We start from the raw sequence: 16,425 nt of genomic DNA, 5'->3' as shown, positions 1-16,425 counted from the left end.
TGGTGTCTGCTCCCATTGTTTTTGGTTCAGTGGGTTTTGTAGGCTTTCTGGTGGAGGGGACTGGTGCCTGTGTTCTGGTGGTTGAGGCTAGATCTTGTTTTTCTCGTGGGCAGTACCGCACCCAGTGGCGTGTTTTGGGGTGTCTGTTACCTTATTATGATTTTAGGCAGCCTCTCTGCTAATGGGTGACTTTGTGTTCCTGTCTTGCTAGTTGTTTGGCATAGGGTGTCCAGCACTGTAGCTTGCTGGTCATTGAGTGGAGCTGGGTCTTAGCATTGAGATGGAGATCTCTGGGAGAGGTTTTGCCATTTGATCTTATGTGGATCCAGGAGGACTCTAGTGTACCAATGTCCTGAACTCGGCTCTCCCACCTCAGGGCACAGGGCTGACACACGGCCGGAGCACCAAGACCCTGTCAGCCACACAGCTCATGAGAAAAGGGAGAAAAAAAGAAAGAAAGAAAGAAAAAATAATAAAATAAAATAATTAAAATAAAAAATATAAAAATTTTTAAAAATTAAAAAAATTAAAAAGTAATAAAAAGAAAAAGAAGAAAGAAAAGAGCAAGCAAACCAAAAAACAAATCCACCAATGATAGGAAGTGCTAAAAACTATACTAAAAAAAAAAAAAGGACAGACAGAACCCTAGGACAAATGGTAAAAGCAAAGCTATACAGACAAAATCACACAAAGAAGCATATACATACACACTCACAAAAAGAGAAAAAGGAAAAATTATATATATCTATTAAAAAAAAAAAGGAAGAGAGGAACCAAATCAATAAACAAATCTACCAGTGATAATAAAGTTTAAATACTAAACTAAGATAAACATAAGAGCAGAAACAAATTAGATGCAGAAAGCAAACCTCAAGTTTACAGTTGCTCCCAAAGTCCACCACCTTACTTTTGGGATGATTCATTGTCTATTCAGGTATTCCACAGATGCAGGGTACATCAAGTTGATTGTGGAGATTTAATCCGCTGCTTCTGAGGCTGCTGGGAGAGATTTCCCTTTCTCTTATTTGTTTGCACAGCTCCTGCGGTTCAGCTTTCGATTTGTCCCCACCTCTGCGTGTAGGTCGCCTGAGGGCGCCTATTCTCCACCCAGACAGGACATTGTTAAAGGAGCGGCTGATTAGGGGGCTCTGGCTCACTCAGGTAGGAGGAAGGACGGGTACGGAATGCAGGGCAAACCTGCGGCTGCAGAGGCTAGCCTGAGATTGCAACAGCCTGAGGCCTGCTGTGTGTTCTCTGGGGGAAGTTGTCCCTGGATCACACGACCCTGGCAGTGGCGGGCTGCACAGGCTCCCAGGAGGGGAGGTGTGGATAGTGACCTGTGCTTGCACACAGGCTGCTTGGTGGCTGCAGCAGCAGCCTTAGCATCTCATGCCCGTCTCTAGGGTCTGGGCTGATAGCCGTGGCTCACGCCCATCTCTGGAGCTCATTTAGGTGGTGCTCTGAATCCCCTCTCCTCGTGCACCTTGAAACAATGGTCTCTTGCCTCTTAGGCAGGCCCAGACCTTTCCTGGACTCCCTCCTGGCTAGCTGTGGTGCACTAGCCCCCTTCAGGCTGTGTTCACGCAGTGAACCCCAGTCGTCTCCTGGGATCTGAACTCCGAAACCTGAGCCTCAGCTCCCAGCCCCCACCCGCCCCGGCAGGTGAGCTAACAAGCCTCTCAGACTGGTGAGTGCTGGTCGGCTCTGATCCTCTGTGCGGGTATCTCTCCTTTTTGCCCTCTGTACCCCTGTTGCTGCACTCTCCTCCATGGCTCCAAAGCTTCCTTCCGCCACCCCCTGTCTCTGCCAGTGAAGGGGCTTCCTAGTGTGTGGAAACTTTTCCTCTTTCACAGCTCCCTCCCAGAGGTGCAGGTCCTGTCTCTATTCTTTTGTCTGTTTTTTCTTTTTTCTTTTGCCCTCCCCAGGTACATGGGGTTTTTCTTGCCGTTTGTGAAGTCTGAGGTCTTCTGCTAGCATTCAGTAGGTATTCTGTAGGAGCAGTTCCACATGTAGATGTATTTCTGATGTATTTGTGGGGAGGAAAGTGATCTCCATGTCTTACTCCTTCACCATCTTGAAGGTCTCCACTGAATATGTATTTTTTATGCACTTAACAAATATTTATTGAGGGAGTAAATGAATAAACAATGTCTTTAAAAATAATACCCATATTGAACTTTTTTTTTTTTAGTAATTTGTGACTAATAAACATTTGTTGAATGATTTTGTTGGATTATTCTTGAATGTACTACCTTTTTTTAGGCATGGAGAAGAATTCAAGTAAAAATAAAGTGAGATCCCCATCTCAGGGAAATTTGGGCCTGGGTAAGGAAATAAGACCTGTCCCTGGCTTGTTCTTGGTAAAAATCCGCTGAAACCCAGGCTGTATGTTAATCAGGGGTATTATTTCCAAGACATGGGAAGAGCATAGGGCTGAAAGCGTAGCATTTGGATTCAGATAGATAAAGATTTCCATTTATTAATAGCTATCAGCTTTGGATTGCTCAATAAGTGCTAGATATTATGCTTAATACTTTTAAAGTAAAATCTAATTTAGACTTCTTTTAATGGTATGGGATTTTGGTGTATCAGATTAAAGATGGCTGTAACTTTTGATGCTTCTCCCAACAATGGGTAGAGTTTATATGCCCTCTTCTTGAGTGCAGGCTGGATTTTGCCTGCTTTGACCAACAGAGTACAGAAATGAGTCTATCCCGTTCAGGTTTAGCCTTTAAGAGGACTGGTAGCTCCCAGTTCACTCTCTTAGAGCCCTGAGTAGTCCAATAAAAAGTTTGACTATCCTGATGGGGAGACCACATGGAAAGGCCTGAGGCTCTACAGAGAGGGTTAGGGGCCCAACTGGTCCCAGCCTTCAGACATCCCTACCAAGGTGCCAGGCATGTGAATAGAACCACAGTGGACCCTCTAGCCCAGCCCAGCCACCAGCTGTGACCCTATTCAATGCCAAGTGGAACAGAGTAACCACCTAGCAAAGCCTGGCCCTAACACCTGATGCAAAATCATGAGCTAGAATAAAATTATTTAAAGCAACTAAGTTTTTGAGTAGGTAATTATGCAGCAGTAGATAACTTGAACACTTGGGTAAATAATTTAACTTCTCTGAAGCTCAGTTTCTTCATCTGTATAATGGAGATACCATCATCATTATCATCAGTATCATTTCTGCTTAACATTTACTGAAAGCTTACTATGTGCCAGACATGGTTCTGCATACTGCACATTTAAACTTTCCAAAAACCTTATGAAATATGTGCTATTAATATTCCCAATTTCCAGATGGTAACTGGGGCACTGAGAGGTTGACTTAAACAAGATCACACAGTTAGTAAATGGCAGAGATAAGATTCAGACTCAGGTGGCCTGACTGCTAGATGAGGTTTATAGAGCATAGAGTACAGTGTCATCCATACAGTGGGGGCTCAGTTTATGATGATGGTGGTGGTGGTGGTGGTGATAGTAGCAGTAATGATTGTTACCATCACACAGGAAAATTGTCTTGGGGAATCTGGTTTTGAGCAAACACCACAAGGAAAGAAAAAAATTGAGATATGTAGGGTGACAGGGAAAATGGCTTTGACTGGAAGGCAAGAACAAGATCTAGCAGAGGGGCATGCAGACATCGTAGAAAATGCTGCCAGGTGAGGGGGAGTGTAGGAGTAGAAAGCAAGGCTAAACTGATGCTTAGACAAGTAATTCAAAGCAGTACTCTATAGGGTCTTTCAACTCAAAAGGAGAAAGTGACAGGCTGGGCCATGGGTAATTTACTATGGCATCCAATCAAGCCACACATTCACGAAATGCGTGACTTACCACTGCTCTGCATTACCATGCTCCTCTCCCCAATTAGGGGAAATACCCTGTTCATTTATGAAGTGGTTCGTGGGCATCTGCATGATCCCACCATTGAGGAGACGTGATGGGGTCATATCAACATGACCAAGGTCAAGTGGTCAAAAGTTATTTACAGCCCATTAGGCTCTGTTTGTGTCAGCCAAGCATATCCTGTGCAGTCTTCCTAAATGAAGTAAATATGCTGGATCCCGGGCTTTCAGCATGGCTGTGTAGCCAGGGATGTTTGTAATTTATCTGAGAAATCCAAACAGCAACAGCCAAAGTGATGGGTCATCGTGTTCTACCTGAGTGCTCATGGAGAACCTATCTTTTCCTGAGTAAGGATTTCAGAGAATCATCAAGTGTGAATTCTGGAAGAGACCATAATCTAATCCACTCATTTGAGAGATGCATAAACTGACAGCTATCAAAGCAAAAGGATTTGTCCATTAGTGTCAGAGGTCAGTATAGAACTATGTATAATGTTTTGTCACTTCTATCTTCCCTTAGAATATGTAGTGATTCAAGATTACTTAATAGGGGACTTCCCTGGTGGCACAGTGCTTAAGAATCCACCTGCCAGTGTAGGGGACAGGGGTTCGATCCCTGGTCCGGGAAGATCCCACATGCGGCAGAGCAACTAAGCCTGTGCACCACAACTACTGAGCATGCACTCTACAGACTGTGAGACACAACTACTGAGCCTACACACCACAACTACTGAAGCCTGCGTGCCTAGAACCCCTGTTCCGCAACAAGAGAAGCCACTGCATTGAGAAGCCCATGCACCACAACAAAGAGTGGCCCCCACTCACCACAACTTGAGAAAGCCCGTGCACAGCAATGAAGACCCAACACAGCCAAAAATTAATTAATTAATCAATTAAAAAAATAAAAATAATCGTTAAAAAAAAGATTACTTAATAAATGCCATTGGAATAACTAGATACCAAACTGAGGTAAATCCTTTAGATTCACATCTTATAACACAAGATAAACTCCAGACTAATGACTTAATTGCAAAACTGTCATCCCAAAGAAAACAGTAGAAACTATATTATGTTTGGAGAAGCATGATATATGTAATTAAGTCAAATTGAAGCAATAAGGTAATTTAACAGATTTGACTACATTAAAAAATTTTAACTGTACAGTAAAGGTAGCCAACATGCAATCAAAAGAAATATCACAAATTGGGAAGCTCTTTAATAATATAGCAAGATTTAAAAGCTAACTGGCAAGAAACATAAACAGATAATTTGCCCAAACAGGATATAATTATTAAACACATAGGAAAATGTCAAACTTCATTAATAATCAAAGACATAGTTAAAACAAGGTACAATTATATACCTATTAAATAAGCAAAAGTTTTAATTTTCTTGATAGCAAACAATACTAAGTAGATAGTAATGACATCATTTTCTGATGTCATACATTGGTACAGCTATTTTAGGAAATAATATAACAATATTATTAGGAACCATATAATATTTTTATAACTTCGGCTTGGTAATCCCACTCTTGAGAATTTATCCAAAGTAACCCCTTGACTCATTAATGACACCCAAATCTACTGCTCAATTTCTGATCCTTAGATGTGTTTTAGTTTCTTATTTCCAGTGCAACTCTCCCGGGTACCTTAAACTCTTCCTGTCCAAAATGAATCTCACCTTCTCTCCTCTAAACTGTGTAGCAAGTCCCTTTTAATCTCTGCATTACTAGCACCTAACCCATGCTTTGCACATAGTAGGCATACAATAAAGTTGAATGAACAAACTACGCCCATGTTTTTATCTTCCAGGCCAGGCTAGGAAGCTTGAAGTTATCTTTGACTGTTCTTCTCCTTCTTCCTTAGGTAAGGTCTGTCACAAGATTTTTTTCTTTCACAATGTCTCCTGGCCTCTCCATTCTTCTCAGATCTTTCTTGCATCCAGGCCCCACACTTTGTTAACTGGAGTAGCCTCCTGATTTATCTTTTGGTTCTCAAGTTTCTCGCTTTCCCAAACCACCCCACGAGAGTATAACCTCTAATTTATCAATACCAATTAGGGATCATCGGTGTAAAAAACAGAAAGCAAATCTGTCCAACATAAGCAATAAAAAGGATATTTTGGAAGGTTGGTGGGGAGCTCACAGAATGGGAGGAAGAGCTGATCAATCAAGTATCAGAAAGATCAGAAACCAGGGCTATTCCTTTATTTCAACAACACGGATTTGTATACTGTCTCTCTTGGCTTACCACCATTAGATGAATAGCCCCAAGTGCTTTTCAGGGCAGTAATAATTTTCTTACTGTCCTGTAAGTCCAACAGCAAGGATTATGTAATTTATTTTGCAGCCCTAGAGTACTGAGTGCATAGTATATACTTGACTGACACAGACAAATGACAGGAAAGAAACATGAGCTGACTTGTGGCAGAGTATGGGGTAGGACACTGGGGAAAAGTGACTCCAAAGGAAATCTGGAATTCCATTTCGCTGATCCTGACCTGTATCTACCAGAGCTACTGTTTTCTCTTCTAGGTCTCTGAGAGAGAGCAAGCCAGCGAGGATAATCTGGGAAAATGCCCCCTTGTTGTTACTAGTTAGTACTTCGAGCCCATATTATTTTGTAGCCTTCCACTCTGATAAAAGAGCTGGATCAACTATGAGATGGGAGACTTCTTTACTCCTTTTTCTCCTGAGCTATCCATTGGGCTACTAAGAGGCCCTATGTCTGCATCACCATGCCATAAGGAGGAAAGAGAAAGGAAATGTCCCTTCAAGCCATTCAATAGGAAAGGTCTCAAGAAGGATGAGGTGATCCTCCAAAGGGCAATCCTAATGGAAGGTAAAGTTTGCTCCTATCACAAATTCTGATCTCTTGGCCCTGGTCAGATTGTGAGCCTTGGGTACGTACTGGTGCCCCTCCTGAAGGGAGAGAATCATGCTGGATTCACTCTTCCTAGTACAATGGCTCCCCAATCCGGCTGTGCATCAGAATCACTTGAAGAAGCTATTAAAATCTGGGCCCTATTCTGGGTAGAATTCTGGGGAGGGACCTAGGATTCACATGGAAACAAGTTCCCCAGGTGATTTTCAGGCAGTCAGCCCAGCACTGGCACATGGCTTGGATTTGAGGAAATACTGCCTTAGAAATTGGGGCAGTGCCATTACACATCACATTTTGTCCTTTCTTGGGTTAACCCAAGAACATCTAGGCTCCATGATCAATCAGAGATGCGAGTGTCCTTTTCCATGGGTGAGAATCACCAAAGTATCAGAAAATTCCTTCATAAGACATTGTAAGGACAATGCTCTTACATATTCTGCTGTAATCAATGAAGTTAGAATATTGTTAGAAATTATGATATCTTGGTAAATTCCAGAATATAGTTTATGCATTTACATGATCAAAATATATTTTCCCTTGCAAAACAAGTTTAGATTAACTTTCCAAATGTATGATACAAAATACATATGTTTTCCTCCAAAATAATTTATTTATAAAATTAAAATACAAGCTAAACAATATACTTAACCAGATTTGACCTTCAGACTTTATCTTTCCCCGGCCTTTGATTTCCTGAGACCTAGCAAATAATAACAGTTAATATTTGGTGAGCATTTGCCATGTGCCAGGCACTGTTCTAATTTTTACTTGTGTTAACTCATTTAATTCTTTCAGTAACCCCATGAAATAGGTACAACTTATCCTTCTGCAGATGAGGACACTGGGGCAGAGAGAAGTTAAGGAGCTTATCCCAGGTCATTCAGCTAGTAAGTGGTGATACTAAGATTCAAACCCTGGAGGTCTTGAGCCCTTGTCCATATTAGCCAAGCCATGCTACCTTTGTAAGCTTTTCTACACCAATTGCGGCACAGACCTCTCTTCCAGGAAATACCACTTTCCCTATTAAAGTAGATCCTGTCTGTTCCTTCTGGATTAATATGTTCATCCTGCAGCCCTAGGGATTCACGGTGAGTTAAAGAGAGAAAGGAGGATTGAGAAATCAAATATCGTGCCATCTACCAAACCAAGAACCTGTAGGTAACCTCGCCCTGAATCTAGAACTGAGCTCTTGTGAATGCCAAGATCAGATTCCTGATGATATTTGTGAAAAGTCGCCCAACAGTTCATTCAGTTGCACTTATAGGTAGAGAACCCCTGTTAGTAGCAAACTCTATCTTTTAAAGTCTCCCCCATAGTTTCTCTGGAACTTTGCTCATGAAAAGACAAGTTGCTCTGGCTCTAGAATGAATGATTATCCCTGCTGACACCAAATTACTTTCTCCAGACCCAATCTCAGTGCAGAAGTCTTCCTTCCCACCTGGGAATTTGCACTGAGAGTTTGGGCTGTTGCTGCAGTGTTTTGCCCCTGAGTGGACCTGCCATCCAGATCCTCGTCCCTCATGACTATGTTTTCCCTGATCTTCTGGACCATGTCAGATACTCATCATGATGAGTGAAGCAAACCTCCAAACCCTGCAGATGCTCAGCCAGTCACCTACTATGGGTTTCAAAGAAAATGTGCAAAACGGACTGGACATGCAAATGAACATTTTCTCTGTGGCTCAAATTAACCTGGAGACCTGTGTAGTTCAATCTCAGAACATTGTTGTGTCCCAGAAACAAATTCAAAGTCAAGAGTAAATAAAAGGGATTTCTAGTCTTTATGCTCCAATGAACATTAAAGGGGACACATAGAAATGCTTCCTGAACCTCCTTTCCTCTCATCCATTTCCCCTATTCATGCAGCTGCTCCCCAATCTCCCCTCCATCCCACATTGTCCTTTTCTTCTCCTTGCCTCCATTCCTTCACTTCCCTCCATCATACCTCATTAAGTCAATCAACTTAACCTTGCTCCCCAAAAGAAAGAAGACTCCTTCAAAATGGACAAGAGGCTTTGGAAATTGAGCTGACAAAGGATTTTCTCTGTGGGAACTTTGGGAAGGTTGAGGCTTGAGTCTCTGAACACTGTTACCTTAATATTTCTTTTCCTTCTCTTCCTCCCTTCTTCCCTTCCTCCCTTCTTCCCTTCCTTCCTTCCTTCCTTCCTCCCTCTCTCCCTCCCTCATTTCTTTTTTTCTTTCTTTCTTTCTTTCTTTCTTTCTTTCTTTCTTTCTTTCTTTCTTTCTTTCTTTCTTTCTTTCTCTTCTTTCTTTCCTTCTTTCTTTCTTTCTTTCTTTTCTTTCTTTCTTTCTCTCTTCCTTTCTTTCTTTCTTTCTTTCTTTCTTTCTTTCTTTCTTTCTTTCTTTCTTTCTTTCTTTCTTTCTTTCTTTCTCTCTTTCATTTCTTTCTTCCATGCTGTACATTACATGCCCATGACTTACTTATTCTATAACTGGAAATTTGTGCCTTTGGCCCATTTCACCCACTCCCCTCCTTGCCTCTATGTTCTTGCCTCTTCTAGCCATACTTCATTCTGTGGGTCAGTTTGAACACCTTCTCCACCTTATTGAGATAGTGATAAATTTAACAAAGAGTGTAGACTTACAATTATAACCTTCAAAAGACAAGAAAATATTTTAGGTAGGTGGGGAATAAATGGTCACACCAAAATAGACTATGATATTTATGTTAAGCAAGTTTTTGTGTTTTAAACATTTTCTGTGTCCTGAATAATTTCCAATAATCCATATTCTCTAAAATGCAATAAAAACTAGTATGTTTTCACAGTAGAGGTTTTTCTTCAAAAATTCTGTGAAAAATATATTTAATGTGGTGTTGCCATAATGCCATTTCAGTTTTCTTGCTGGATAAATCCATCTTATGAATGTTTTACAGGAAATCTGAGGTATGTTTTCTGTTTTAGCAATCAGAAATTTGGAGGTACTCAATTCCTTGTTTAAATCTCTTGAAGTAGGGCTTACCATATTAATGGTAATTAATTTATGGCATAATTTAAAGTTGTAGAAATAAAATGTTGATTGCCTCTGGCGACTACTGATCTTTTTTTTTTTAACATCTTTATTGGGGTATAATTGCTTTACAATGGTGTGTTAGTTTCTGCTTTATAACAAAGTGAATCAGTTATACATATACGTATGTTCCCATATCCCTTCCCTCTTGCGTCTCCCTCCTTCCCACCCTCCCTATCCCACTCCTCTAGGTGGTCACAAACCACCGAGCTGATCTCCCTGTGCTATGCGGCTGCTTCCCACTAGCTATCTATTTTACGTTTGGTACTGTATATATGTCCATGCCACTCGCTCACTTTGTCACAGCTTACCCTTCCCCCTCCCCATATCCTCAAGTCCATTCTCTAGTAGGTCTGTGTCTTTATTCCCATCTTGCCCCAGGTTCTTCATGACTTTTTTTTTTTTCTTAGTTTCCGTATATATGTGTTAGCATACGGTATTTGTTTTTCTCTTTCTGACTTACTTCACTCTGTATGACAGACTCTAGGTCCATCCACCTCACTACAAATAACTCAGTTTCATTTCTTTTTATGGCTGAGTAATATTCCATTGTATATATGTGCCATTCTTTATCCATTCATCTGTTGATGGACACTTAGGTTGCTTCCATGTCCTGGCTATTGTAAATAGAGCTGCAATGAACATTTTGGTACATGACTCTTTTTGAATTATGGTTTTCTCAGGGTATATGCCCAGTAGTGGGATTGCTGGGTCATATGGTAGTTCTATTTTTAGTTTTTTAAGGAACCTCCATACTGTTCTCCATAGTGGCTGTATCAATTTACATTCCCACCAACAGCAACTACTGATCTTTTCTCCGTATCTATGAGCTGTTTTTTTCTTCATATGGTATTTGTCTTTCCCTGTCAAACTTAATTCACTTAGTATAATGCCCTCAATGCGCATTCGTGTTGTCACAAATAACAAGATTTCATTATTTTTTTATGGCTGAATAATATTCCATCATATATATATATATATATATATATATATATATATATATATAGTTTGCTTGTTTTTGTTTTTTCTTTATCCATTCATCCATTAATGTACACAAGTTGTTTCATATCTTGGCTAATGTAAACAATGCTGCAATAAACCTGTGGGTACATATATCTTTTTGAGTTAGAATTTATATTTTCTTCAGACAGATATCCAGAAGTGGAATTGCTGGATCATATCATAGTTCTATTTTAATTTCTTGAGGAACCTCCATACTGTTTTTCATAGTGACTGCACTGATATTTATCTTGTCACATTACTAACTGGAACTTTTTATGAAATGCCTATCTGGTCTTCTTTCCTCATGAGTTAGTTTAGACTGTATTTGGATTGGGAGGATTCTTTTGCCTAGACTATCATAGCGGCTACATGGCTGGGACGAGGAAGAGAAAAGGGAAGCAATTTTTACAAAGGGCTTTTCTAGAAAAGCTAAGAGGACAAGGGAGATTCTGAAAGGAGGGGGAGTCCTGGTGGGCACTGCAGACAGGATCAAGAGCTTTGAACCTCATGGCTTCTCCCACCAAATGCTGCACCCCAGACACCTTGGTCCAACTGACCCACACATCACAACAGAGTTCCTCTTGAGGATTTGGGGACCTGAACTCCCTCTAGAGGTTGAAATGTGCCACTAAGAGCAAGTCATTAGAATATATAATGCATAGGGATTGAAAGGAAGCCAAGTGTGAAAAACTATGCGAATAATGAATTTACTACTTCTAACCCAGTAAAATAATGAAGGCTTCGTAAAGAAGGTGACAGAAAGAATGAGTGAGTGATTGAATGAACGATCATATAGGTGTTCTATTGCTTTAGTTTATACTTGATTGCACAAATTTTCTCATTCTGAATATTTGAAAATACAAATGAACTATAGGATGCATATATCTGTTTGGGAGATGAGATATTTCTTGATTCTCTTTCTGGAATTTCTCTAGGTTTCTCCTTGCTATTCTACTTCCCAGCCTGGCTGGCTTCTGTGCAGGAGTGCTTGGCTCTTCCTGAGCTATGGTTTATGAAAGCAGTCCCTTGGAGTCTCTGTTGGGTAAGCATAGTTTCATCTTATGTCTGCAATCTTCCAAAAAGTTTTGAAGCTCCCCAAAGCTCTAAATCCAGGACCAGCTATTTTGAAATAGGATAAAGAGACTAGAAAAAGCAAACTGAACTCTATCTCCCCTACCCACCCTTCTTCCATGTTAACTTTAACTGGGATGATGGTATTCAGGAGAGAGGAGCCACCCAACAAGAAACACAGAATGATTCTTTTCTTCAACATTGTGGGAAATAATGGGTTTGCTTTGAATGCTGTGTGCTGGGGGGCCAGTGATCCTCAAGCAGTTAAACCACTTTCCAAGTTGTTTTTAACTAAACTTTTGCCCCAGGGTTTAAGAAATCTCCCTCTTTAATTGATGTCTTTAGTCAGTGGTTGCTTATAATCAAGAAGATTGCACTTAAAAGGGATAGAGGCTGGTCTTATTATTTGCATTAGAAGATTTTGCTTTGCAATTACAAGCCAGGGAGTCTAGAACCAGTAGATCTTATACAGAGAGAACGGCAGACATTTTAGTGCAAACTGTGCATATTCATCAAGAAAAGCTGTGCTGTGCTGTTTGTAACAAGAAGTACCATTGGCTTTTCATCTTTGGAGCTTCTGATATCCTAGTCCATTTGTTTTATAATGAAATTATTGGTGATATTCATTTATCAAGTACTTACTGCTTAATAGTATGTGCCAGACATTGTACAGAAAGCTTTGTAAACAATGAGTTGAGGATAGAGTTTCAGGCAAAGAAACAGATTGTTGAATTTAAGGCTATATGATCAGGAAGACTTGGGAAGGACATACATCAGGGGTCAGCAAATTTTTCCATTAGGGGCTAGATAGAAAATATTTTAGGCTTTCTGTAGTGCTAACGGTCTCTGACACAACTACTCCACTCTGCTGAATGTTGAAATGTTGAAGGTGAAATTGACCATAGACAACACATAAATGATGAGCATGTGTTGTCTTTTAAGTTGTGTTTATTTATGGGCATTGAAAATTGAATTTCATGTAATTTTTACATGTCACAAGAATACTCTTTATTTTGATTTTTTTCAACCCTTAACAAATGTAAACACCATTTTTGGCTCATAGGACTTACAGAAACAGGCAATGGAATAGATTTGGCTCATGGGCAGTAGTTTGCTGATCCCAGACATGAAATAATCTCTAGGACCATCTTGCCACCATTTGGGAAGTACCTGACTGCAATGGAAGAGAGAGAAACCAGTGCATTCCTTTTTCTCAGGTGTGATTGTGTGTAGCAGTCTCACAGAGGCATTAGAGTTGGTAAGATGTTTAATTCTATTCTAAATATTGGAAAGATATTTAGAGAAGGACACTCCCCACACTCCACTCCTCCCCGTATTAGGTGTTCCAATGTGCAAAACCCTTCATTTGAGATCATTCTTCCCAATGTCTAAACTCAATCCATTGTGCTAGAGGTAAGGCTGTATCACCAAAATGAGACCAAATTCTGAACACTAACGCATCTGAATTGTTTCTCCATAGAACTCGATGGCATGGGAAGAGCTTAGCTGTAGATAAGGATCACAAACAGGAGGGCAGTGTCTGCAGTGTAGGTTTAGAAGGCTAACATATCAGCCTTATTGCTGTCACCTGGAAAGAACCTTGTCAAATTTAAAGCCAATCTTATACTAAAGTCTGATGATGGAGTGAACTGCTTCCAGAGACGGGGAGGTCCGCAAACTAAAATTGGGTAAGGAGGAATTAAAGATCCCTTAGTGATAATGGGGAGAAGGCGATGTGGGATCTGCAACTTGAATTTATAAATTCTAAGACCATCACAGATGATTGCTTTGTGGCACATGTCATCTTGCCTCAATTGGAGAAACAACATGAAAAAAAGAGAGACTAAAATGCAGTATGTTGTCATGCACAGTATTTTACATTTCAGATCACACAGGTACAACCTCACAACACGGCAGACATAATTACCAAGACCCACAGTTCCCCGGGTCCGTGGGATGAGTAAATGATCACCAAATGGGTGAGCATTTTACATCCAGATTGAGTTTTTCTCAGTCTCATGAGCAAAGAAGCAGGCATTTTAGTAAAAGTGGATGAAAAAGTGGAGGCGTTTCATTTCATTTAATAACCCAGGCTAACATCCTCTCCCCTGTCAATTTCTGATCTTAGAAACCAAATACCTGCTAAGGGGGATGAAGTTTGAAAAGGGAAAAATTAAGCTAAGCTTTAGTTAAGTATGTCCCAGTGGTAAGCATTTAAATTAGAGCACAAGAAAAAAGTTCTCTAAACCAAGTGGAGAAGCCTCCCCTGACCTAGACTCTTAGGGTCCAACCCTAAGAAGAAGGGCAGGTCCCTAAGGCAGCTCTCTCTTGCACTGACTGGATGAACTGCTGTGTCAGCAGTGCCATGCATCATTAGCTGACCTGGAAAAGCTCCAGCTGCCTTCCTCTTACACTCTCTCTGTACCTTTCACTTTAAAAAAGCTTTCATCAACATCATCCCAGACATCTTTTGTTTTCCCAGCTGGAGAAGCCTTTCTTTCTGTTTGCATCCCATCTCTAGCTAACTAAGTTCTTTTGCCCTTAAGAACTGTAGCCATGAATCAAAGAGAATCATCACCTCTAAACTTTAAAGTGAATCTGAGGGCTTTGGGATTCCATAGCCCATCTATCTTCTTGGAGCTGCCATATTTAGTTACATTTTCCTATCCACTGTTGGTGGTCATTATCTTCCCCACTTTCCATCCACCATATTAGAGACAAAATATGAAGCTCCTTAGAGCAAAGGTTTCTTCTGAGGTTTAGTTCCAATACAGCATAATCCTCTTTGCTTGGTGGGTTTCCCAATCTCTCTGTCAGGCTAGGGTGAGATACATGTCTGGCCTATGGATGGAGTTATTTACTACATAAAATGATCTCCTGCTGGGTTTTCTCTGAATTTCCTGCAAATGACTTTACAATAAATCTAGGAAAGGAAATCAATTTTTTAAAAAAAATTCCTTAAAAAATACCCATTCCTTGCCCACAAAACCTGACACAGAATTCTTGGCTTTTACTGTCTTCATGCATTTTAATCCTTACCATCTAAAGCTAGGTGGAACTTTGAAAGTCATTTGTTCATCCTGTCTCCATAGAGGAGAGTCTGCTCTGATTTAAACATTGTAAAAGCACAAAATTCTGCTATCTCATTCAGGAACTTTGGTACCTCAGGAATACTTTCTTATAATGATTTCTCCTGCCCATTTCTTGTTATTTTAGATTATAGTAGAAATGGTGAATAGACTATCATTATTTTCTGAGAGACATAATTTGATATAATGAAAATATTTTCTAGATGAGCTGCTTCCAAGCTGGGGAGTTACTGACATTTCACCACAGCCCTGCCTTTAATACTATGACTCTTACTCTACCCCTTACTTGTTTCTTCTTTTTAAAGTTGGAAAATCCAATGACCAGGTCACAAGAGGAAGAAACCCAGGGAATGAGCACAGTTCAATCTAGACACACACAAAATTGTTAGTGCAAAATTTGCTGCTCACTAAATGATCTTTTGTCTTTTTAAAATGATCTTAAATATCCATGTAAGTGAGTTTTGAATGAGATTGAAAGCCCGCCCTGGTCTATGGAAACTTTTCTGGATTTTTATTCCCAAATAAATTTTCAAGGTATCAACTGGTCATTTTCAAAAGCTAACTTCCTAGTGTCAAACCAAAAGTAGTGGCTTTGGTTATATGAGAGAGCCCTCCAATACTCTCCTATATAGTTTCTGAGCAACAGGAAGGGAAATAGGGAAGAAAGTGAAAGGAAATTGATACCATCCTGCCCTTTGGAAGGTGGGGCTTTTTGTTGTTCCAGTAAACCTAAGGAAAAACTACTGACATGACAATGGTAATACCTTGAATTTTCAAGTACCTGGGACTCATGGACATGCAGCTTTCACAGAGATTAGTAAACTAAAGCCTGAAGAGTTGGCATTATTAGACAGTACTATAGAGCTCATAAGTGATAAGACTCAAATTGCTCAGCTTCTAACAGGGGCTGATATACAGCTGGTGATCACAGGAGTAGCTGTACTACTTGTTTAAAATATTGGAATACATCTCTATAGTTAGTAGATAGCTGTTTCCTTGAGCCTCTGCTGCCCTAGTTCCTCCAGCCTTTGCCTGGGAACTAACCTTAGCTGCAAGCCTCCTTCATAATGCTTCAACTAAAGGTTAGCCCTGGACATAGCAGGCAGCCTCCAGGCCCTGTTCCAGCTTTGTGGTGGCTGATATTCATACTGGTTTGTCAGTGCCTGTAGTATATCTGTTACATGTTTTAAACATCACTCTCGCTCTTAATTGTGAAACTTCGCTTCATCTGTATGCGGTCATGGATGTGACCACACATCCTGTGATCTCTACTTGGTGAGTCTGTGAATCTCAGAAGCTTGGATTCTTGATCTTTTGAAGAGCCCAGCCATTCTCAGGGGTCATGAACTGCTTTTATAAAACTTTAGTTTCTGTTTAGGAATCAGAATCTGTTATGGACTGAATTGTGCCCACCCTCTAAACCAAATTTATATGTTGAAGTTCTAACCCCTAATAGCTCACAATGTGATATATTTGTGAATGAGGCTTTAAAGAGGTAATTAAGTT

General features: G+C 40.3%; 1 long non-coding RNA gene across 1 annotated transcript in view; it reads left to right on the top strand.

The window, feature by feature from the left end:
• Positions 1-16,425, top strand: part of LOC309646462 — a 254,787-nt gene that overhangs the window by 211,673 nt on the left and 26,689 nt on the right. The gene's annotated exons all lie outside the window — the stretch shown is intronic.

Source organism: Balaenoptera physalus (assembly GCF_965194825.1).
Source record: "Balaenoptera physalus genome assembly, chromosome: 17".
NCBI classification, from domain to species: domain Eukaryota; kingdom Metazoa; phylum Chordata; class Mammalia; order Artiodactyla; family Balaenopteridae; genus Balaenoptera; species Balaenoptera physalus.
This window is presented reverse-complemented; position numbering and strand designations above follow the sequence as displayed.